The following is a 23,338-nucleotide window of genomic DNA, read 5'->3' on the forward strand; positions in this document are numbered from 1 at the left end:
GAGGAAGAGTGCGCTTTAGGGTTATAAATTAAGAAGTAAGAGTTTTTTTTATATGATTATGCTCCAACGGAATATTCCGTTGGAATTTTTTTATATGATTATATTTCGACGGAAAGCCTATATATTCTGATGGATTTATATTCCGTCGAAAATTTCCGACAGATTTACAACGGTTTATTAAAATCCGTTGGAATTTTCGACTTCTTTGACGTAATTACGTGTCCGTAAAAAATCGACCTAATTCTAGAAGTTTTACATTGCTATTTAAGGGTTACTTAATATTTTGGGCCTGTTTCCATTGACTGAACTGAGCTGAACTGATTAGAGATGAACTGAATATTTTATAAGAGAAGGAAATTACTGTAGGAGTTTATAGGTACTACGCAGCGGAAAATCATGAATCACATTCAATCGAGTACCTAATCCCAAGATCACATGCATAACACACAAGATACATAATCATACCTTTGAAGCGTGAATTTCACGTAGCAATTTGATTGACAAATCAGGGAGAGAATAGAGCCCCAAGTGTTGCTCCTTTACTTAGTCCACGAGCTTCGAACGAGCCGTCCACCAATACTAGATTGGTCGAGTGATTGAGGAAAACCGCGATCACCACCTTTCTTGGACTAAGCCGACCACCACGATCCACCACCACCACGAACCACCACACTAGCGTCGAGGGAGGAAAGAGAGTCGTGAGAGAGAGGAGAGTTTGAGAGGGCTAGGTCTCGTGTTTGCTAATTTGGGTTTTGATCTTACTGATCAGTTGAATTCAACTTACTTGCAAACCCTAGGCACCTAGTCTATTTATAATCACATTATAACTATACTAGGGTTAGGAAGCCCAAAACCCTTCAATCCACTCCATGTGGCCGGCCATACTAGAGGATGAGGACTATCATGGGCCTTGTCCTCTCGTGCCCGATCTAGACCCTTTGTGTGACCTTATAGGATCCGTCCAATTGAGCTTTAGGCTATTTTACTAGCCCAAAGATCGTTAGTACCTCTAGCTATGATAGAACGACGACCCAAATGTACGAACTTAATTATCTCCATAATTTGATCCATTTATATATCTAGTAATTGCACACAACGAAGACATAATTCCTTCAATTAGGAGATGAACTGAACATAGCTTATTAGAGCTAAAATGAACTGAACTAAACTTATTAGAGCTAAATTGAACTAAACTGAACTTATTAGAGCTGAATTGAACTAAAAATAATCGTATCAGAACAGGGCCTTTGTAAGTAAAATGTTGGACTTAATGATTTTGATGATGACACAACCTCACTTACTTACAAACTAATAAGTGCTTGATTGTTTAAGTGTGTACTCAGTTACAAAGACTAGGAGAATGAAGTGTCTTGTAAATATACCATGAGGAACAAGAAGGCCAGAAGCAGAGCTAACCATATAGAAGAGTTCCCTCACAGGAACTGGCGCTTCAGAAATGAAGACTGGAGAAGAGAAGGTTCCCTCAGGGAACAGAAGCTTCAGAGAAGAAGCCTCATCAGAGAAGAGAAGTTCCTCTCAAGGAACAGAAGCCTCGGAGTAGAAGCTTCATCAGAGAACATGAAGAATAAATATATTTTTATATTTTAGGATTTATTTAAGTATAAGATATTAAATGGCACTCGAAAAATCTGTGTGGAATTGGTCTAAAAAGATAAAATTGTGCATGCTAGTTTTTAGGAAAACAGTTGCTTTCTAAAACGTTTATCTTTTGAAAGGGATTTTATTTTATTCTGAATTTCGAAAATATCTTGTGCAAAAAGATTTTATTTTATTTTCTTATTTTCAAAAATATCTTTTGAAAAAATAAAATCACCATGTTTTCCAAAACTTACGGCTTACTCTCCCATGTTCTATGTCAGTCATGGTTTTGCACATTGAGGAGTTCATGGTTCCTTAATTCTAGGAACATGATCTTCTTAGTGGGTATGAGTAGTGGCGTAATGGTGTTGCTGCACAAAGAGAATTTTCCAAAGCATTTGTTGATCTATAAATAGCCATTGATTTCTGTTGGAAAAACTCACCCTTGCTCACATAAGTTTTCAAGCTTCAAATCGAGTCAAGTGTCAATTCCACACAAGTTCATTAGAGTGTTCTTAATGTTCTTATACTAGAGTTTGTTTTTCTTTCGAGTTGTAATTGGGGAATGGGGAAGTTCGAGTGAACGTTTGTGTATGAGAAAGAGAAGAGAGAGAGAGAGAAGAGAAAGAGAAGAGAGAACAGAGAAGTGAGAAGAGAGAAAGCGAAGAGAAGAGTAACAAGTTGGGTGACTTGTTCCTCAGGGTCTCAAGTTCGTAGAGGAACTTGAGTTTGAGTCTTTAGCTTGTAATAGGATCATTTTCCCTATTATAGTGAAGATTCTTTTCCCAAAATCCCAAGTGGTCGTGGTTTTTCTCCTTGTTAGGGCCAAGGAGTTTTCCATGTAAAATCTCTCTTGCATTCTTTAGTTCCTTTAGTTAATCTTTCAGTTCCTTTAGCTAACTTAATTTTAATTCCGCAAAAAGTTAGGCTAAATTATCATACTACAATTCACCCCCCCTTCTTATAGTATTCTTTGGAACAACAATTGGTATCAGAGCCTAACTTCTAGGAAAATCAGGAAACCCTGAAGAAGAAAGGTCTCTGAGAAAATGAATACTCATGAGAAGCTCGAGGAAGGATACTCAACACAGAGGCCTCCTATGTTCAACGACAAGTTCTATACTTACCGGAAGAACCGCATGGAGATCTTTATCAAGGCAGAGAACTACCAAGTCTGGAGGGTCATCGAGGTTGGTGATTTCGAAGTCACCAAAACAAATGCTCAGAACGAGGTAATCCCTAAGCCTATGTCTGAATATGAAAAAGAGGACTTTGATAAAATGGAAATAAATGCTATGGCTGTGAAATTGCTCCACTGTGGACTTGGACCTCATGAACACAATCGTGTTATGGGGTGCAAGAACGCTAAGGAAATCTGGGATCTGCTGCAGATTACTCATGAAGGAACTAATGAGGTTAAACGCTCAAAAATCGATCTACTTATGTCTAAGTATGAAAGATTTGAAATGCAGCCTAAGGAAACCATTCAAGAGATGCTAACCCGATTTACTAACATCATAAATGAGTTGGTTTCCCTTGGTAGACAGATTCCTACAGATGAGCAGATTAGGAAGGTTCTTAGAAGTCTTCCACAAGAAGAGAGGTGGAGAGCTAAGGTGACAACCCTTCAGGAAACGAAGGAATTTACCAAGTTCAATATTGAACAACTAGCAGGTTCTCTCATGACTCATGAGCTACATCTTGGAGTCAACAATGAACCCATGAGGAACAAGGGATTGGCTCTTAAGGCTGATGAGGAGGAAGACTCAGAAGTGGACGAGGGTGAGGCTGCCCTAATTGTGCGAAGATTTAAAAAGATGTTCAAGAAAGGCCGAACCTCAAGGAACTTCGGGAAAAAGACCTCAAATCCAAAGCCTGACTACAACTGCCACAAGTGTGGATCTCCAGATCACTTTATCAGAGATTTTCCCCTTTGGGAAAATGATAAAGGGAAAGGAAAGGCTAAGGAACAAGGAAGAGAAAAATTCAGCAAAGCAAACTATCAAAAGTCAGACATGAGGAAGGCCATGATAGCAGCCTGGGGAGACTCAGAAAGTGAAGAAGAAGATGATGACCAACCAGAAGAGGAGACAACCAATCTCTGTTTAATGGCCAAATCAGATGATGAAAAGGCTTACCTCGAGGAACTCCAGAAAGAGGTATTTCTTGATCCTAAACAGCTTAAAACTCTCTCTAAAGATGTCTTAATTGATATATGTCTAGAGGAAGAAGAATTCTTTAGAGATACATGTGTGAAGTTGAATAAATGTGAAAAAGCTCTTAAGGTTTGCAAAGAACATGGTGCTTGGTTGGAAACAGCCTATGCCAAGTCTCAAAACAAACTAAGAGAACTTGATTTTAAATACAAACACATAACTGAGATAGCTGATAGAATTAAGAATGAAAGTATTCTTCTGAATGTTGAACTAACTCAGTATAAGCTCATGAATTCTGATATCAGTTCTAGCAGTTCCTCAAGCGATCAGCTGCTTAAATTCAATGTTGATTTTGAAAATTTGAAAAATGAGCTTTCTACTTTAAAAACCCAAAAGGATCAACTTGAATCGGAACTAAATGCTAGAAAGGATAGAAGTATTGACCCAAAAGTCATACCTAAGTGGATAGCTGAAGCTCAAGGAAAAAGAACTGAAGGCCTTGGTTATATGACCAAGAGGAAAGGTAAGCAAAAGAAATATGTTGAGCTTCCTAGCATGAAGGTATGCACTTTTTGTGGTAAGACTGGACATCTCTATGGACAATGTAGGATAAGAGAAGAAGCTGATAAAAGAAATGTAAAACAAGTGTGGGTCAAGAAAACTGATATTGCATCCACGTCTAAGGAACCCAAGGAAACCTGGGTTCCTGATCCTAATGCTTAGTTTTCTTGCAGGTCCTAGTGAGGGGGAACAACTCGTGGTATCTCGACAGCGGTTGTTCAAAGCATATGACAGGTGATAAATCAAAATTCCTCTCACTAGAAGATTACCCTGGAGGAACATTAACCTTTGGGGATAATAAGAAGGGCGAGATCATTGGAAAAGGCAAAATTGGAAGATCTAAATCTCATTCCATTGATAATGTGTTCCTGGTCGAGGGCTTAATGCACAATTTGCTCAGTATATCACAATTCTGTGATAAAGGAAACTCTGTAAGTTTTACTTTTGATTCTTGCAACATCATCAACAACAAATCAGGAAAGGTTGTTCTAGAAGGAACAAGAAGAGGGAACACTTATACAGTTGACCTCAACTTAATCCCAAGGAACAACCTTACATGTCTGAGTGTTGTTGAAGATGATCCCCTGCTATGGCATAAACGTTTTGGACATGCTAGCTTTTCATTACTGGACAAGATAAGGTCAAGGAACTTGGTTGTGGGACTTCCTATTATCAAGTTCCTACAGAACAAAGTTTGTGATGCATGTGTGAAAGGCAAGCATGTTCGCTCATCTTTTAAATTGAAGAAAATGGTGAGCACTACAAAGCCTTTGGAACTAATCCATATGGATTTGTGTGGTCCCATGAGAATTCAAAGCAGGAGTGGCAAGAAATATGTTTTGGTTATTGTTGATGATTATTCTAGATTCACTTGGGTTATTTTTCTTGCTAGTAAAGATGAAACTTTTAACGAGTTTGTTGCTTTTGCCATGAAAATACAGAAAATCAGTGGTCACTCCATAGTCCATCTCAGATCAGATCACGGAACTGAATTTGAGAACTCAAGATTCGATGAGTTTTGCAGGGAAAATGGCATGAATCATAACTTCTCAGCTCCAAGGACTCCCCAACAGAATGGAGTTGTAGAAAGGAAGAATCGAACCCTTGAGGAAATGGCTAGAACGATGCTGATTGCAAGTGGATTGCCAAGGAACTTCTGGGCTGAAGCCGTGAATACAGCATGTTACATCCTTAACAGGGTAACAATCAGAAGTATCATCAACAAGACTCCCTATGAACTATTCAGGGGAAGAAAGCCAAACATATCTCATCTTAGAGCCCTTGGTTGTAAGTGCTTTGTACATAACAATGGTAAGAAAAACCTAGGGAAATTTGATGAAAGAAGTGAAGAGGAAATATTTCTAGGATATGCCTCTGATAGCAAAGCTTATAGAGTTTACAATAAGAGCTCAATGTGTGTTGAGGAAAGCATTCATATAATCTTTGATGAAGTTAACCAGTTTGTGAGTGTACAGGAACAAGAAGATGATAATGATTTTGAAATTGGATTGATAAGAGACAGGGATGAAGAAGAGACTCAAAAGCAAACCAAGGAAAAGCAGTCTGCCCCAGAAGAGGAACATCAAGAAAATGGAGAGGTTCCTCAACCAGATGAACAGGTGAATGAGGAACAAGTTGAAGAAGCAGAAGGAACAGAACCAGAAGCTCCTCAAATTGGAGTTCCAACAAGGGAATTTCAACCCAGGCCATTCAAGTATCAAGGTTCCCATCCTACTGATCTCATTATCAGTGATATAGGAAAAGGAACTCAAACAAGATCACAAATGAGGAACTACTGCGCATTCCATGCATTTCTGTCCATTCTAGAGCCAAGAAATCATCAAGAAGCCTTGGGATATGCTGATTGGATAGTGGCCATGCAAGAGGAACTCCATGAGTTCGAAAGGAACAAGGTCTGGCACCTTGAGCCAAAGCCTAAGGGAAAGAAAGTAATTGGGCTTAAATGGGTGTTCAGGAACAAGCTTGATGAACATGGCACCATAGTAAGGAACAAGGCTAGATTGGTTGTAAAGGGCTACAACCAACAGGAAGGTATTGATTTCGATGAAACCTTTGCTCCTGTAGCTAGATTAGAAGCTATTAGAATCCTAGTGGCTTTTGCTTCTTTTATGGGTTTCAAACTCTATCAAATGGATGTGAAGTGTGCTTTTCTAAATGGTTTCTTAAATGAGGAGGTGTTTGTTGAACAACCTCCAGGTTTCGAAAATCCAAAATTTCCAAATCATGTTTTTAAGCTTGATAAAGCTCTCTATGGGCTCAAACAAGCTCCAAGAGCCTGGTATGAAAGGCTTTCAAAGTTCCTACTGAAAAATGATTTCAAAAGAGGAAAAGTAGATAAAACTCTTTTTCTTAAATCTCGAGGAACTGATTTGTTAGTTGTACAGATCTATGTAGATGATATTATATTTGGTGCTACTAACAATGGTTTGTGCAAGTACTTTGCTGAGCTAATGGGTGGTGAATTTGAGATGAGCATGATGGGTGAATTGAATTTCTTCCTTGGACTTCAAATAAAGCAAACAGCTGAAGGAATAATGATTCACCAACAGAAGTATGTCAAGGAACTTCTGAAGAAGTACAACATGGAAAATGCCAAGACAAATCATACACCTATGGGAACAACAACAAGACTTGATGAGGATCCACAAGGAACAAGTGTGGATCAAACCACTTACAGAGGTATGATTGGTTCATTGTTATATCTAACAGCCAGTAGGCCTGACATTTCCTTTAGTGTTGGATTGTGTGCTAGATTTCAGTCTAATCCTAAAGAATCACATCTAACGGCTGTTAAGAGAATTTTGAGATACCTCAAAGGAACAGATGACCTGTGTCTGTTCTATCCTAGAAGTGATGACTTTATGCTTAAAGGATTCACAGATGCTGACTATGCAGGTGACCTAGTCAATAGGAAAAGCACCTCAGGTATGGTTCAATTCCTTGGCTCTTGTCTAGTTTCTTGGGGTTCCAAGAAACAAAATACTGTTGCATTGTCTACTGCAGAGGCTGAGTATGTAGCAGCAGCTGCCTGTTGCTCTCAAGTCCTCTGGATAAAGCAATAGTTATGTGACTTTGGTATTAAATTCAATTGCATTACTATCTACTGTGATAACACTAGTGCAATTTGCATATCTAAAGATCCAGTCCATCATTCAAGAGTTAAGCATATTCATATAAGGCATCATTTCCTTAAGGATAATGTTGAAAAGGGTTTGATTAAATTAGATTTCTGCCAAACTGACAATCAAATTGCAGATATATTAACAAAACCCTTGAATAGAGAAAGACATGAGAAGATGAGAATGGAACTTGGGATGATTAAGTTATACTGAGAAAAATGCATCAAGTTCCCTCAGGTATGAAGCTCAAACTGACATGCTTAATCTGTTGTATACTGTGCACAAGTGTTATATGTTTAATTACATAGTTAAGACAGGTTGTAAGCAGGAGTAATATTTACTAAGGGCATGTAAATTTGAAAGACATAGAATATGAAAAGTCCAAAATTGGTTGCATGAGCCTTGTTGATTTGTTCCGTGTATCAAGTTGTATTGCAAGTGTTCTTTACTGATAATATTCAAAAGATAAAATTGTTGTGTTTATCTATTTTTCAAAATTCCAAATTCTTTTTATCTAAACACAAAAATCGGATGAATGCATCTAAATTCATCATTATCTTTTGTTCAAAAAGTAGCCCTCTTACACTACTCTCTTGAAACACGGTTTGCGTTTCCCTAAGCAATAAATATGAGTGTCAAATCAACTAAATTCACCTCACCTCCCAAGCGACACCTCACTTCACCAATCTACCTCCACCATAAAAGATGTCAGCCTCACACAAATTTACACCACACAAAAATTACCTTTTCTCTCATCACTCCGATCAAAACTATTCTCCAATGTCTACCTCTCAAAAAACCCAAATTGAAGCCGACCTTAACACAAAACCAATTCCAGAAATTACCATGGAAATCTCACCGAAAATTAACCCCATTGATGACCAAGAGCCTCCAAAAGTGGATTCAACCACCGAATCCCAGTCCTCTCGAAAAAGGAAGTCCGATGACATGCAAGAAGAAGAAGAAAGCGCTCCGGAACTAGGGGTCAATTACCGAGACAAGCCTGCAGCCATGAAACGGCAAGAGAAGATCAGTGATCACTTTGTGACAGGTTTGGCTATTAATCTTCCTTGGTGTAAGTCTGTTAAATTGTATGAACTGCTTGATTTGATTGAAGCTCAAAATTGGGTGAATTTGTTGAGTGAATGCTTTAATCGGAGTATGTATGTTGATGCTATGAGGGATTTTTGCAAAAGTTTCAAATACTCTAAAGATGTTATTTGCTGCTGTGTGTATGAAAAAGAAATTGAGTTTGATGCGATGTATTTGGCTGAGTTGTTTGATGTTCTTAATACTGGATATGATTTGTATTTTAAGAGTAATGTGATAAGGAACCCTGTTCCTGATGCAAATATTGATGAGATAGTGGAGTTTCTAGGTGGAGACCCGGAGGAAACCTACATAAATCACAATGACCTAACCCCTCTTGAAAAAATTCTGCTAAAATTTGTTTTCAATGATATTATTCCTCGCACCCAAAAGAGAGACAGTGCCAACAAGCTTGACTCTGTACTCATCTATTGCCTAGCCAAAAAGATCCAAATAAACTTTCCCTCTATCATGATTCAACACCTCTCTCACTGTGTTCCAAAAGGTTGGAAGGTGGGATATGGTAATCTTCTCACCTATGTCTTTGAAAGCTTTGGTATTTCCTTTGTTGATAAAGAACCCCTGCTCCTCAAAAACACCGAGTACATGCAGCCCATTTTCCTTGAAAACCATAAGATGAAGGTTGTAGATGGATGTTTTGAGGTTGTGCTGGAGGAAAAAGATAAAAGGCCAAAGGAAGTAGGTGCCATAGCTGAGGGGGAAGAAGAGAGAGCTGCTGGGATAATAGAGGGAGTGGTGTAGGACATTCAGGAGGAGGAAGAGGAAAAGGTGGTTGAGGAAGTGATTGAGACAGGGGGAAGGAAGAAAAGGAAGAGTTTGAGGCTGATGAAGAAAAAGGAGCCCTCTGCACCCATTTGCATTGATATGACTGGGGTGCAAGAGGAATTACAGAAAGTCTCAAGCTCTCCTAGTCTGGGAAAGCATGCATCTGCAGGAATAGGTTTCGCAGCTTTCAGTTCCCCATCAAAGGTTCCCAGCGAGGAGGTCAAGGAGATGAAGGATATGCTCCTGAAGGTGCTGAAGGAACAAGAGGATTCAAAGCAAAACATGGCTGAACTGAAGAAGAGCATGCTCATTCTAAGCACTGATGTCAAGAAGTTGGTCTTAAGCTCTGAACAAGGGAGACAGTCCATTGTGAAGGACATAGTGTCTCAAATCAGCAAGAAGCTAGAGGATCTTGCTGTTGATGATGACCAGAGCATTGCATCTTAACCTGTCTTTCCTTGCAGCCTCTTAATGTTGATGAAACTTATGTTTATTTGCTTTTGGAAACAATTTTTTTGGGTCTGTAATATTTTGGGCACTTTTTAATTTCTTTTGGCAAACTTGCGAATTTGGTACATTTGGCCGATGTTTTTAATCGGTTTTGGATGATGACTGTCTATGTTTCTTTTGCCTATATGCTTTGTGAATGTTTTCTCTCTATGCATGCTTCTTGTCTTAACACTAAACCACTAGATGGTGTTGTGTTATGGTATACTATATGCGTGTATGTTAGTTTTTGATAATGCCAAAAGGGGGAAAAGGATGCAAACTATCAAGGAAACTTAATCATTCTATGGTCTCTGTTCAAAATCTTCCCAAGCTGCCTAATCTCTACAAGCAGGTATAATGTATATACAAGTTTTTTCAAGTTTTTCAGTTTTTCCTTAAGTTATTTATTTATGCATTGTTTTTATTTCCTTAAACATTAGTTTCCATTCTGCATTATATTTTGTTTTTGCATTTCCTTTCTTTAGGAATAAAATGGATTATCTCTGTTTCCTTGTAAGTAAGTTTGGTTTGTTTGTCATCATCAAAAAGGGGGAATATTGTTGGACTTAATGATTTTGATGATGACACAACCTCACTTACTTACAAACTAATAAGTGCTTGATTGTTTAAGTGTGTACTCAGTTACAAAGACTAGGAGAATGAAGTGTCTTGTAAATATACCATGAGGAACAAGAAGGCCAGAAGCAGAGCTAACCATATAGAAGAGTTCCCTCACAGGAACTGGCGCTTCAGAAATGAAGACTGGAGAAGAGAAGGTTCCCTCAGGGAACAGAAGCTTCAGAGAAGAAGCCTCATCAGAGAAGAGAAGTTCCTCTCAAGGAACAGAAGCCTCGGAGTAGAAGCTTCATCAGAGAACATGAAGACTAAATATATTTTTATATTTTAGGATTTATTTAAGTATAAGATATTAAATGGCACTCGAAAAATCTGTGTGGAATTAGTCTAAAAAGATAAAATTGTGCATGCTAGTTTTTAGGAAAACAGTTGCTTTCTAAAACGTTTATCTTTTGAAAGGGATTTTATTTTATTCTGAATTTCGAAAATATCTTGTGCAAAAAGATTTTATTTTATTTTCTTATTTTCGAAAATATCTTTTGAAAAAATAAAATCACCATGTTTTCCAAAACTTACGGCTTACTCTCCCATGTTCTATGTCAGTCATGGTTTTGCACATTGAGGAGTTCATGGTTCCTTAATTCTAGGAACATGATCTTCTTAGTGGGTATGAGTAGTGGCGTAATGGTGTTGCTGCACAAAGAGAATTTTCCAAAGCATTTGTTGATCTATAAATAGCCATTGATTTCTGTTGGAAAAACTCACCCTTGCTCACATAAGTTTTCAAGCTTCAAATCGAGTCAAGTGTCAATTCCACACAAGTTCATTAGAGTGTTCTTAATGTTCTTATACTAGAGTTTGTTTTTCTTTCGAGTTGTAATTGGGGAATGGGGAAGTTCGAGTGAACGTTTGTGTATGAGAAAGAGAAGAGAGAGAGAGAGAAGAGAAAGAGAAGAGAGAACAGAGAAGTGAGAAGAGAGAAAGAGAAGAGAAGAGTAACAAGTTGGGTGACTTGTTCCTCAGGGTCTCAAGTTCATAGAGGAACTTGAGTTTGAGTCTTTAGCTTGTAATAGGATCATTTGCCCTATTATAGTGAAGATTCTTTTCCCAAAATCCCAAGTGGTCGTGGTTTTTCTCCTTGTTAGGGCCAAGGAGTTTTCCACGTAAAATCTCTCTTGCATTCTTTAGTTCCTTTAGTTAATCTTTCAGTTCCTTTAGCTAACTTAATTTTAATTCCGCAAAAAGTTAGGCTAAATTTTTATACTACAATTCAACCCCCCCTTCTTGTAGTATTCTTTGGAACAACATAAAATAAGGGATAACTATTTCATTATAAAAGGGTTATTCTGTAAGTAGAGTATAATAGAGTTTACTCCGTTTTATTATAAGTGGCCACACGGTATAGCCACCCGTTCATAAAACGAGTTGCTTAAAAAAAAATCCAATGATTAGATGATTAAAAGCGATTAGCCTAAAGATAAAATTATCAAAATCAATTTTTCCTAAAGAAAAGAAAATATTTTGAACTAGGGTGATACAAAATTACAAAGTGTCATCTATGTTTAACCATAACAGCCCACTTATTGCTAAAACAAATGCCCAATTTCAAAAGAATTGGACCTCACACAATGAACTTTAATTTTGACTATGGTATATTAAGTTGATTGTCAGTATAAATTTACTTTGCAGCTAATACATACTCCGTATATTAGATGTTTAGTTTAATTTGGGTTGTAAAATTTGATAAACTTCGCGGATTTTATAGAATTCAGTTAATTAATTCAATGGATTTTTCACCAAATACCATTGAGTTTTAACATAATTCACCAAATACCACCAACATTTTTCAAATTCACCATATACTCTTAAGTTTTATAAAAATGTCACAATATGCCATTAATGACTAACGGACGTTAACATCGTTAGTCATTAAGGTTAATAATGCCACGTGGAAACATATAATTGGTTCCCTTTTTAAAATTATTTAATTTTAAAACAATTATTTAATTAATTATCAAAATTAAAAAAAAAAGAAAAAAAACCAACCACCCATGTCTCTCCAGCCAGCCACCACCGGCCGGCAAAACCCGACCAAAACCCTTGCGCCGGCACAAAATCCGACCAGCACCCCCGTACTGGCCCGAAATTCGACTAGAACCCTTGTTGGCGTTACTCCCTTTCCCTTGAACCACGGTGTCCACGAAATTAATCAACCAAACCACCATCCGCGAAACAACCTATCTCCCTTGAAAAATCCTCCCTAACCACCGGTCGGTGTCCAAACCCACCTCCCCCGCATTGGCGAACTGATTTCGCCCCTCCTAATGTCATTCCACCCTAACTAAACCACCACGTACGTCGAAACCCTAAAACCAAAATATAGGGTTTCAATTTTGGTGCTTTAGGGTTTCGGGGTGGTTGTTTTCGGCAAGTTGGGTGGCGACGACGTGTGGGAGAGGGTTTGGCCTACCGGTGAAGGTGGTGGCTGGATATTTCAAGAGGGAGAGGGGAGTTCGCAGGTGGTCTGGGGAATTCGACAGGGAGAGGGGAATTTGTAGGTGGTGGCTGGGAATTCGGGAGGGAGAAGTGGCTGGGTCAGGACACTAGTAGAATAAATGTGATGGGAAGCCATAATAGGCAAGCGGTTTACAAAATCCGCTTCCCATTTAATTAATAAAAAAAAAAGAGGGAAGTGAAATGGCAAGCGGTTTTGGCCTTGAATCGCTTACCATTAGTTAAATTGGCAAGCGGTTCAAGGCCGAACCGCTTGCCATTTAAAAAAAAAAAAAAAAAGCGGGATTACAATTCACAAACCCTAATCCCATCATATCCTCTCATGGCATCTCTCCCCTTTCGCCCCTATTATTCTAGCTCACTTCTCAGTTCGCTCTCTCTCCTCTCATTCACTCCCTCACTTCTCTCTCTCACACCTCCATTGTCACGCCATCTTCTCATCTCTCCTTTCTCCATCTCCTTCTCTTTCTCTCTCATCTCTTTCTTTCCTTTCTCAGTGAAATCCGGTGGTAGTCCGGTGGGTTTTCGACCCAATTTGAGCATGGATTTTCGACCCAATTCGAGCATGGATTTTTGAACCATTCGTGTGGGTTAAACGGTGGTAGTCCGGTGGTGGTGCGTGTGGGTTTTTATGGTCGAATTCGACAATAAAAACTCTAGATCTAGAGTTTTTATGGTTGAATTTGACCCATTAAACCCAAATTTAAAGCCAATTTCGATTTTTTTGTTGGTATTCAAGGTATTTCCTTTTTTTATTTTTTTTTGTTTTTTCAGTTTTTTTTTTTTTAATTTTATTGTGATGGGTGGTTGAATTGGTTTGTTTAGGTCGATTTGTTGTTGGTGGGGGTCGTGGTGGATGGTGGTGTTGGCAAGTGTTCTCGTGTTGGTGGGGGTTGTTGTGGGTGGACGGGTGATGGTGGGTTGTGGTGCTGGCCGCTTTTCTGGTGTTGGTGGTGGTCGTGGTGGATGGTGGTGTTGGCAAGTGTTCTCGTGTTGGTGGGGGTTGTTGTGTGTGGACGGGTGATGGTGGGTTGTGGTGCTGGCCGCTTTTCTGGTGTTGGTGGGGGTCGTGGTGGGTAAGTGGCTGGGGGTCGTGGTGGTGGTGGTGGTGGCTGGTGGCTGGTGGTGTAGGGTGGTGGCTAGTGGTGTGGTGGCTGGCGGCTGGTGGTGTGGGGTGGTTAATTTATTGTTGAAAATCAGAAATTGTAATTTTTTTTGTTAATTTATTTTTTTTGCTGTTTAAAATCATAAATTGTAATATTACAACAACTAATTAATAAAAATATTAATGTTTTTAAATATATTTTGATTATGTATCAATTTAAGTGAAAAAAACCAAATTTTTTTTTAATTTTTAATACCCTTAATGGGCAGCGGTTTGGCGCCAAAACCGCTGCCCTTTCACTACAATTGGCAAGCGGTTCTGAACCGCTTGCCATTTTAAAGACCAATTGGCAAGCCCCCCAAAGGCATGCGGTTCAGAACCGCTTCCCATTAGGGGGTTTGTACCGCTTCACATTACTTATTTTCTACTAGTGGGAATGTAGCAGGTGCAGGAGGGGGGTTGGTCGCCGACCTGTCGGGGGTGGAGGTTGGGGCTGGGGTGGTGGTGGAGGTGGCTAAGTTAGTGGCTTTTTTTTAATTTTAAAAATAATTTCTCTAAAGTTAATTAATTAAATAAAAATATTAATTTTTAAAAAAAATAAAATATTTATAAAAACCAATTACAAGTTGCCACATGGCGTAATTAATGTTAATGACTAACTGAGTTAACGGAAAAGGCATGTTTTGACATTTTTATTAAACTGAATGTTATATGGTGAATTTGAAAAATGTTGGTGGTATTTGGTGAATTATGTTAAAAATCAGTGGTGTTTGGTGAAAAATCCGTTAATTCAATTGCCAGTGTTATTTAGTATAATTGTAATTGGAATTTTGCTATTCAGTTTTAGCATTTGCAGATTACGTACCAGTATTTTGATTAATTCATTTCATGATATAGTGTGACATGAATTCTTTAATTTTTTTTCCTGATATTTTATTTCTTAATCTGCTTGAGTAATTATTTTTAGCGTTTGGAATTATGTAATTGTGTGAATGGGAAAAGTTATGATTTTTTTTCATTATAACTCTTATCTCTTGATTTGTTTGACAAATCATTTCATAATTATGAACTAGTTTGAATTATATTTTAGACAGTTCATCTTTAGTGTAATCTACTACTATGTTGATTGCAAGAATTTTAACTTGTTATCCGTAATTGTCCTAGTTAATCTTCTTCGCGAGGCATCACTTCTAATATGATGCATAGACTTGTGTAGATTATATAACTGACTTGCATTTACCTTTTTTGTAGTGAATTTTGGGAAGAATCAAAGATGGAGAATGATGTTGCGCTTTAATTCTTGTACGTAATTTGATTTAAATACTGCTTCGTATTTCTCACAATTTTGTATACGTAAGCTCGATTTTAAGGTTTGGTATTTTCTATTAGTATAAAATCGCTAATAATGTACTTGGATCTACAAAATTAAGGCTAAGGAGCTAGCTAATAAGGAAGAATTGAATTTGAATGTAGCAACTAAAAGGTTAATTGAGTATTAGAGAAGATGAAAGACTGTTTCTCAATTATATATTTTGATAGAGTATAAAAACATATTCCTAGGCCCGAACCATCAACTTAAGCTTTTGGTTGAGATGGTCCTTTAACATGGTATTAGATTAAGGTTTCGACCTAGCCTTCAACCTCCCTAACAAACGTCCACCTTTCTTATTTTCCGCTGCTAATCATGTCTTCCGATTCCTCAAAATTTCACCCCGCTCTCACCATCACCAATGTCAAATCTCTCATTCCCGTGACATTGGATGATCAGGGCATGTATCATTCTTGGGCTACCTTATTAAAGGTACTCGTTAGGGTCCATGATTTATATCATCATATCATTCCTCCTACGGAGGCAACAAAGATTGTCGTCTAACAAGCCACCAAAGCTGCTGATCCGGCTCTATGGAAACGTCTTGATGCTGCGGTTTTGATAGAGTATAGGATATAGGTCACCGGCACTGTCATATCTCATTAGTTTGACTCCCGTCTGTAAATCATTCACAGAAAAGCCCAAAGGGTCAAATTCAACGAAAACTGAGTTATCAGTGGTGAATTTTCGGACGGATATTAAGTTCTTAATTAATTTGGGAGCATGTAACACATTTTTCAAATGAAAGGGTGGGTGGGATGATGATGATGGTAAAGTAGTACTACCGTCACCAACAATTGGAATTAAATGTCCACTTCCCACAACAATGTTATCATTTTTATTGCTCGAATTAAAATAAGAGGAAAATATACCTTGATCGGAAGTCATATAAGTTGTGGCACCGGTGTCCATGTAGAAGTTGTTGTCGGGTTGAGGTAACCACTTGAAAGAGCATTCATCGCCGCTTCAATGTCCGTGGGAGAGTAACTGCCAATAGGAGCCACAACATTGTAAACTTGAGGACGTGGGCTAAAAGTCCAGACCCAACTTGTTGAGGCATATACAATTGAGCAGCAGCAGGTCTAGGCGCCCAGGAAGAAGCCGGGTGTGGGCAGGGAGGCGGGTTGGGCTATTGGGCAGCCCAAGGAGCATAAGGGGCCCATGGTTGTTGTTGCCAATTAAATGGAGCATGTGGGCCATGAAGGAGAGGTTGTTTCTGGGCCCCAAGTGGTGAATTTGGTTGATTTTGGCCATTCCCAGAACCTTTAGAAGAATTGGGCTTCTTTTGCTTTCCCCCTTTCGAAGCAGAGCGAGTTGAAGAAGAAGAAACAGAGTTGCTCGCACCGGTGGATGTCACGAGTGCTTGGTTGCGGTTGCTTGAACCACCCTCCTTGGCTAGTCGGTTTTTAATAGTCTGTTCAGCAAGTTTGAGGCGAGAACGAAAACTTTCGAATGAAGGCATAGGTTCTTGTACTACAACAAAATAAAGCAAAGGTAACAGTGCAAAACTATTGCCTAATATAAAAATAGTGTTGTTTTGTAGCTAAGGCAACACATATGAAGCGTAGTATATGCCCTCGTTGTCTATTCATAAGGCAAAACATTTCTATTTAAAGACAACAATTTTGAAAGCCAAGGTAAAATGATAAATGTTGCCATCTAAGGAGACAATTGAAAAATGTTTCTAAATGTTGCCACTCCGAAGCATTTAGTAGTTGGTAGGGCTCGAACTTGTGTCCTCAAAGTCACAAGGTGAGTTCCCCACCAACTCCACCAAAATTGCTTGTTTATATATATACACACACGTATATTATATATATCTTAAATTATGTTGTCTTTTTAATATAAATGTTGCAATAGATGGCAACATAGATATTAATGTTACATTTTCAAACAATAGTTTTGTTATTGTTATCTTTTCATGCAACAATTATTATGTTTGTTGTCTTAGACAAGAAAAAGGTAACACTTTAAGCGATTGTTGCCTTATATAGTCTAGAGCAACACTTTTTTTTTCTGTTACTTTAGTTCAAGGTAACAAATAAATATTGTTGCGTTAGATCATTAAGGGTACATTTATGTAAGTGTTGCAATCTTAAGTGTTGCCTATTCTCATTTTTTTGTAGTGTTGGTTATGAATTATGTCTACCGTGCCGGCATAGGCTTTTGGTAAACCGGCGGTGAGCTTGAGGACCAGGCGGCTTTCGGAGAGAGGGGCATCAACATCAGCGAGACGATTGGCGAGACATTTAATATGATTGCAGTAGGCATCAATGTAGGAAAATTCTCGAAGTTGAGGTCGGTGAGTTCCTTCTCAAGGTGGGTGGCACGAGAGGATTTGTTGTCTTGAAACATCGATTCGAGATGAGCCCAAGCCCCTTGAGCGGTTTCATATTTGAGGAGAATGGAATTAAGGAGATCAGGGGATATGTTTCCATAAATTCAATTCAAAACCGCAGCATCAAGACGCTTCCATAGAGCTTGATCAGCAGCTTTGGTGACTTGATAGGCGACAATCTCCATTGCCTCCGTTGGAGGAATGATATGATGATATAAATCATGGACCCTAACGAGTACCTTGAATAAGGTAGCCCAAGAATGATACATGCCCTGATCATCCAATGTCACGGGAATGAGATATTTGACATTGGTGATGGTGAGAGCGGGGTGAAATTTTGAGGAATCGGAAGACATGATTAGCAGCGGAAGATAGGAAAGGTGGGCGTTTGTTAGGTCGAAACCTTAATCTGATACCATGTTAAAGGACCATCTCAACCAAAAGGTTAAGCTTATCGTTGAGGCCCATGAATATGTTTTTATACTCTGTCATATTTTAAAAGTGTATAGGTATGAAAACAATGTACCCAAAAAAAATACAAGAAGAATAGTTGCCAACAATGAATTTAAATAAAGCATTGATCTTGATCAAAACCATCCAGCAATGTATATTAGTTAAAATGTATTAAATTAGTTTATCATATCTCATATTCTCAATCCTAAGGGCCGCCTGTTCTCTTTAGTTTAATTTCAGTTCAGTTTAGTTCAGCTCCAATCAATTCAGTTCAATTCATTTCAACTCAGTTTAGTAATTAAATCAGAACATGCCCTAAATTCTCTATAATCTAAAAAAGCCAATTGAATTGCAACTTTTTCATCGCTCGATCTATCTTCTATTTCTAGTGGCTTCAAATCTCAATTTTCACATCTTAAAATCTAACACATGTTAGGCTTTCTATAGTGTATTAGTAACCAACCTGTAGACACCCATTTGTGTCTCCCCAAAACCAAACCCAGTGATGAGTACCTTTCACGTTGAATCATAATCGAATGAAACGAAAGTGTGGAAAGGTCTAGTGCTGCGGAAAGTTTTATTTCTTTTCCTTTCTCTTCTCTCTGTTTTTGAAACTTTATTTTAAGAAAACAGCCAATCTAGTTTGGTTGGTCCATTATAAGGGTCCAATAGTGGTGTAGTTGGATGGGGCTTGCAAAGACCTTTCCAACGATATATTATAAGCCCAATTCCGATGAATATTGAGGAATTTATGGCCAATTTACTAAACTGGGCCCGGTTTGAGTTTTAAGTACGGCCCAATGATCTAGGGGAGGGCCTAATATGATTTATCATTCCTAATGTAATTAGGAGTGGTTTTGGTCTTCTAGAACATTCTAGAAGGTTTTATCATTCTTAATTCAATTAGGATTCTTTAGAGTTTTAATTAGATCAAATAGCATTTTCGACTGAAATTATATTATTTTATCTTCCAGTACGGTAAAATTATCATAGTTTCGAAAACGTGTTAAAAGCCGGTTTGGCGTCCAACCCCAGGCCTTGGCGCCTGGAACCAGGATTGGTGCCAGACGCCAGCTATTGGCGCCTGGCGCTAGCCACAGTTCCTGGCGCCAATGAGCCAGGTTTGGCGCCAAGGTGGATTTGTGGTCTTCATACTCTGTTTTGATAAATTATCTTTTTTGGATGATTTTCTCTATAAATATCGTATCAAAAACTCCGTTTTTGGTTCACGAATTCTTCTTATTCTTAAGTCTTCATCAACTATCTTCATCATCTACATCTATCATTTACCAATTCTCTCTATTCTTAAGTCTTCATCAACTCTCAATCATTCATCAAATTCTTTGAATTCATTCATCTCTTCATTCATTCTTTCTTTCTTGCTTTTTCATACAAAATTCCGCATTCATTAGATCTTGAAGCACCTAGCCATATTCGAAGTTGCCTTCGCCCTAGACGTGAAAGGTTTTAATTTCTGAGGGTTTGGTCCCAAATCTCTCTTTCAATTATTTAATTTAATTGCTTTGATTATTTATTTTCATTGAAGTTACTAACGTGTGTATTTTGTAATTAGAAAGAGGTACGAGGCATCCAAGTAAGTACTTTAATGGTTTAATTGATATTATGATGTAGAAATCATGCTTAGATTGTTATTTTGATTCCTAGTATCATGTCTAGGTTAACTTTAATATCAAGTATGATTAAAAGTACGATGCTTCCTATGTTCTTCCTAATATTAATTCATGTTAGTATCATGTTAGGGCTAAAGATTTGATTTTTATTGCTTAGTGACATGCTAGGGCTTGTTATTAATCTTGTTAGTATCATGCCTAGGATCTTGCTATGCTTTAACATGATTATGATTATGATGATGATTATGATATGATTATTATTATTCACGATGTTGATTATTTATTATGTTGCTTGATGATTTATATTGTTATTGCTTGATCACCTTTATTGTATGTTAAAGGGAATTGGTACTTGCAATCACGCTTAATAAGATAATTAATAATCTTGTTTAGGGTTAATTGTGATCATAATTTCAAGTGATCGCCAATAATAGATTTATTTGTGCATTAGTGTTCAACCAACATAGATTAAACAGGTTTAGCGTTAATTTTATTGATTGTATGTTAGTCAGAAAGCGCACATGAATACGAGCAGAATAAAGTAGAGGCCTATTATTAGGGCAGGTTCAATCTCTTTTAGGTTGGATTTGTACCATCATCCCCGAACCCTTATTTGGTTCATGACCTTATGGAGTTGACGATCTCTTGGATCGTTAAGGGGTGTAACCTTCACCTCGTGATGGTTTACAAGTTCCTTAAAAACTTGTTGGCGACTCTTTTGCTCTATCTTCTTCCCTTTTGGACGCCACCGTACTTTAGTGTATGATCACAGTGGGGTTCAAGCTAGTGGGATTTTAAAGGCTTGAATTATTCCCTACACAACCCTACTAGTTTTATATGATGATTTGCAGGAATCGTTTGATTATTTTCCATATATTAGTAATCAATCAATTTTAAGTATAATTAAGTTAAAAAAAAATGAGCCTAGCCACACTTGTCATTAAGAGAGAGTCCACTTACAAGAGTCACCGCTCGTCGTTCCTTTTCAAAACAATAAGTCAACAAGATTTTACACTTGCTTTTAGGTCCATTGATATATCTTTGATTTAATTTCAGATTAACCCAAATTAAACAAGTAGTATGTATTCAATCATCAGTATTTTTGGGGAGACACGATTTGATGTCAGCAAAATTCAATCATGATTATCTATTATATCAGCATGATTTCCTTCCATACATGCTTTTATAATTTTTTTTTATTATATTATCTCTATTCTTTTATGTTCTACTTGGTAAATATTTATTCACATTTTATGAAACTAGTTTAGATCCCGTGTCATGCGTGCGTGCACGGTTATTTTAAAGTTATTTATAATTATCTTAAATAACACTAAACAACACATACTTTTTGTATATGCACAACTTTGAGTATCAATATCTTTTAAGTTTATTAATATATAAACATAAAAAAAAATTATGATAATATACACAGACTAATTCAATAACATTTACATACTCTCACTTTAATGTTACTTAGGGCCTGTTCTCTTCAAATTATTTTCGGTTCAGTTCTTAATTTCTTTCTCTCATAAAATATTCAGTTCAGTTCAGTCAATCAGAACAGGCCCTTAATTAATCAAAATAAAGTTAGTACTCCGTACAATATAATATTGCAAAGTCAAAGTAACGCGAGTATATGAATTGTTATATTAAATTTCTCCCTCAGACCCTCCATTATTTTAAGTGCTCCAAAATGTTTGGATTTTGCACTCTACATTCAACACTTGGATCAATGCTTGTATGTGATATATAATAAGTAAAATTAAGCACATTCATGAAGTATATGTTATTTTATTTTTTAAAAAAAAACAATGGACAAAAAAATATACTCAATTTGTTACATATTACTCGTAAGTCGTAACAAAGAGTATTATTTGTGAGACATAAAATATTCCTTTGTTGCGATTAATATGTAACGGAGAGAGTATTTAAAAAATGGAACTTTTCAATGGATTAAATTTTACCAGAAAATGGCAGATATCATTTGTAGTATATATGTAGTATATGCTAATATGGTTTAGATAGCTATTGGTCGATAGATCATTAATGTTAATATAGATTTTAATTAGGAAAAATTGCCCGCAATAATCCGACCTTTTGCCCGTCCGCTGAAAATAATCCCACCTTTGGATTATTTTTTAATAATCCCACCTTTACCCCCTGATCTTTTTTATTGGTCCCTACAGGTTACCTTACCTATTGTAGCCGGTTTTGGGATGACGTGGCTTCCAACGGTTATAATCCTATTAATTTCCCTTTTTAAAATTGCCAGCTCCTCAATTTTCATTTATCTTCCCTCTTCGTTCTCTGTTCTAAAAAAAGCTCTCCCCTTTATACTCTGAATTTCATCTTCGAATTCAATTTCTTCTCAGCTAAATCTGTCACAAATGGCTAGTAGGAGGCATAATGGTTCAAGTAGTTCTACGTCGTCAAGAAATTTTGGCTTGGTTTACATGGATGCCCTAGATGGCCTGTAAGTTCAATGTGTTGTGCGAAATTATATGTATTTGATTAATTAAGATAAATTAAGATAATTAAATTGGGCATTTGAAACTAGGGTTTTTATTCTAATTGAATTGGGGATTTATCATTTTTTTCAGGAGGGTGGTTGTGGCTTCTTTCAGTGGGTTAATGTTAACCTCAAAGATATTGATGACCTACGATTACAAGTGTTTGAAAGAGATACGCAAGTAGCTGAAAAAGAGATGGAGATTGATTTACTTAAAGAACAATTGAAGAAGGTTGAGAATAAATTGGGAAATAAGGAGGATGAGTTGGATGACACAAAAATGGAGCTTTGCCACACTCGAATCGAACTGATGAAGGCTACAAGGAATGAAAAGAATTTTTCACTTGCTCTGTTTGTTTCATGGATTTTTTTTGCTTTCATGATAGTATTTTAAAGGCATGACTGTGATGTATTTAATCATTGTAGGTAGTTTAAGTAAGTTAAGTTAGTTTAGTTTGGTTAAGTAATGCTTTTTGGTCATTTAAGTCATGTATTGAGCAAAGATCTAGTTGTTATGTAATGACCTATACATTGATGAGTTAATGAAATTTGTTTTGACAATGAATTGCACAATACTTGAATTTCTGACTAAATGCATCATCATATAGTTGAATAAGTTTAACAAAAGGGGGTGAAACTGTTTCCCAGCCATACAGAAAATAAACCTTGATAAGGTTCTTGACTTAACAATGTATACTTGCTGTTGGACTTCACACAACCAACATGATGAAAAGACAATATCCAAAAGTTTTACATAAACATAATTAAGTCTAATATAGTAGCCATAAAAGTAACATGAAACTATTCATTGACTTGATGTAAAGTGGAGGTTTGGCTTGATTGACTGCACTGAAACCAGGACATAGATGATCTTGTCCTTCTTTGATTGCCAAGGGTCTGCAAACACATAGAGAACAGAGAGCTTCATTAGGTTTTAGTCTTATTAACATTGAACCATGTTATTTTGACAATGAACAACAACTCATATTAGAGTGGGCTGATCCATTAGGTGCAATGTACACA

This window comes from Chenopodium album, chromosome 4 (assembly GCF_948465745.1).
Source record: "Chenopodium album chromosome 4, dcCheAlbu1.1, whole genome shotgun sequence".
Classification (NCBI taxonomy): domain Eukaryota; kingdom Viridiplantae; phylum Streptophyta; class Magnoliopsida; order Caryophyllales; family Amaranthaceae; genus Chenopodium; species Chenopodium album.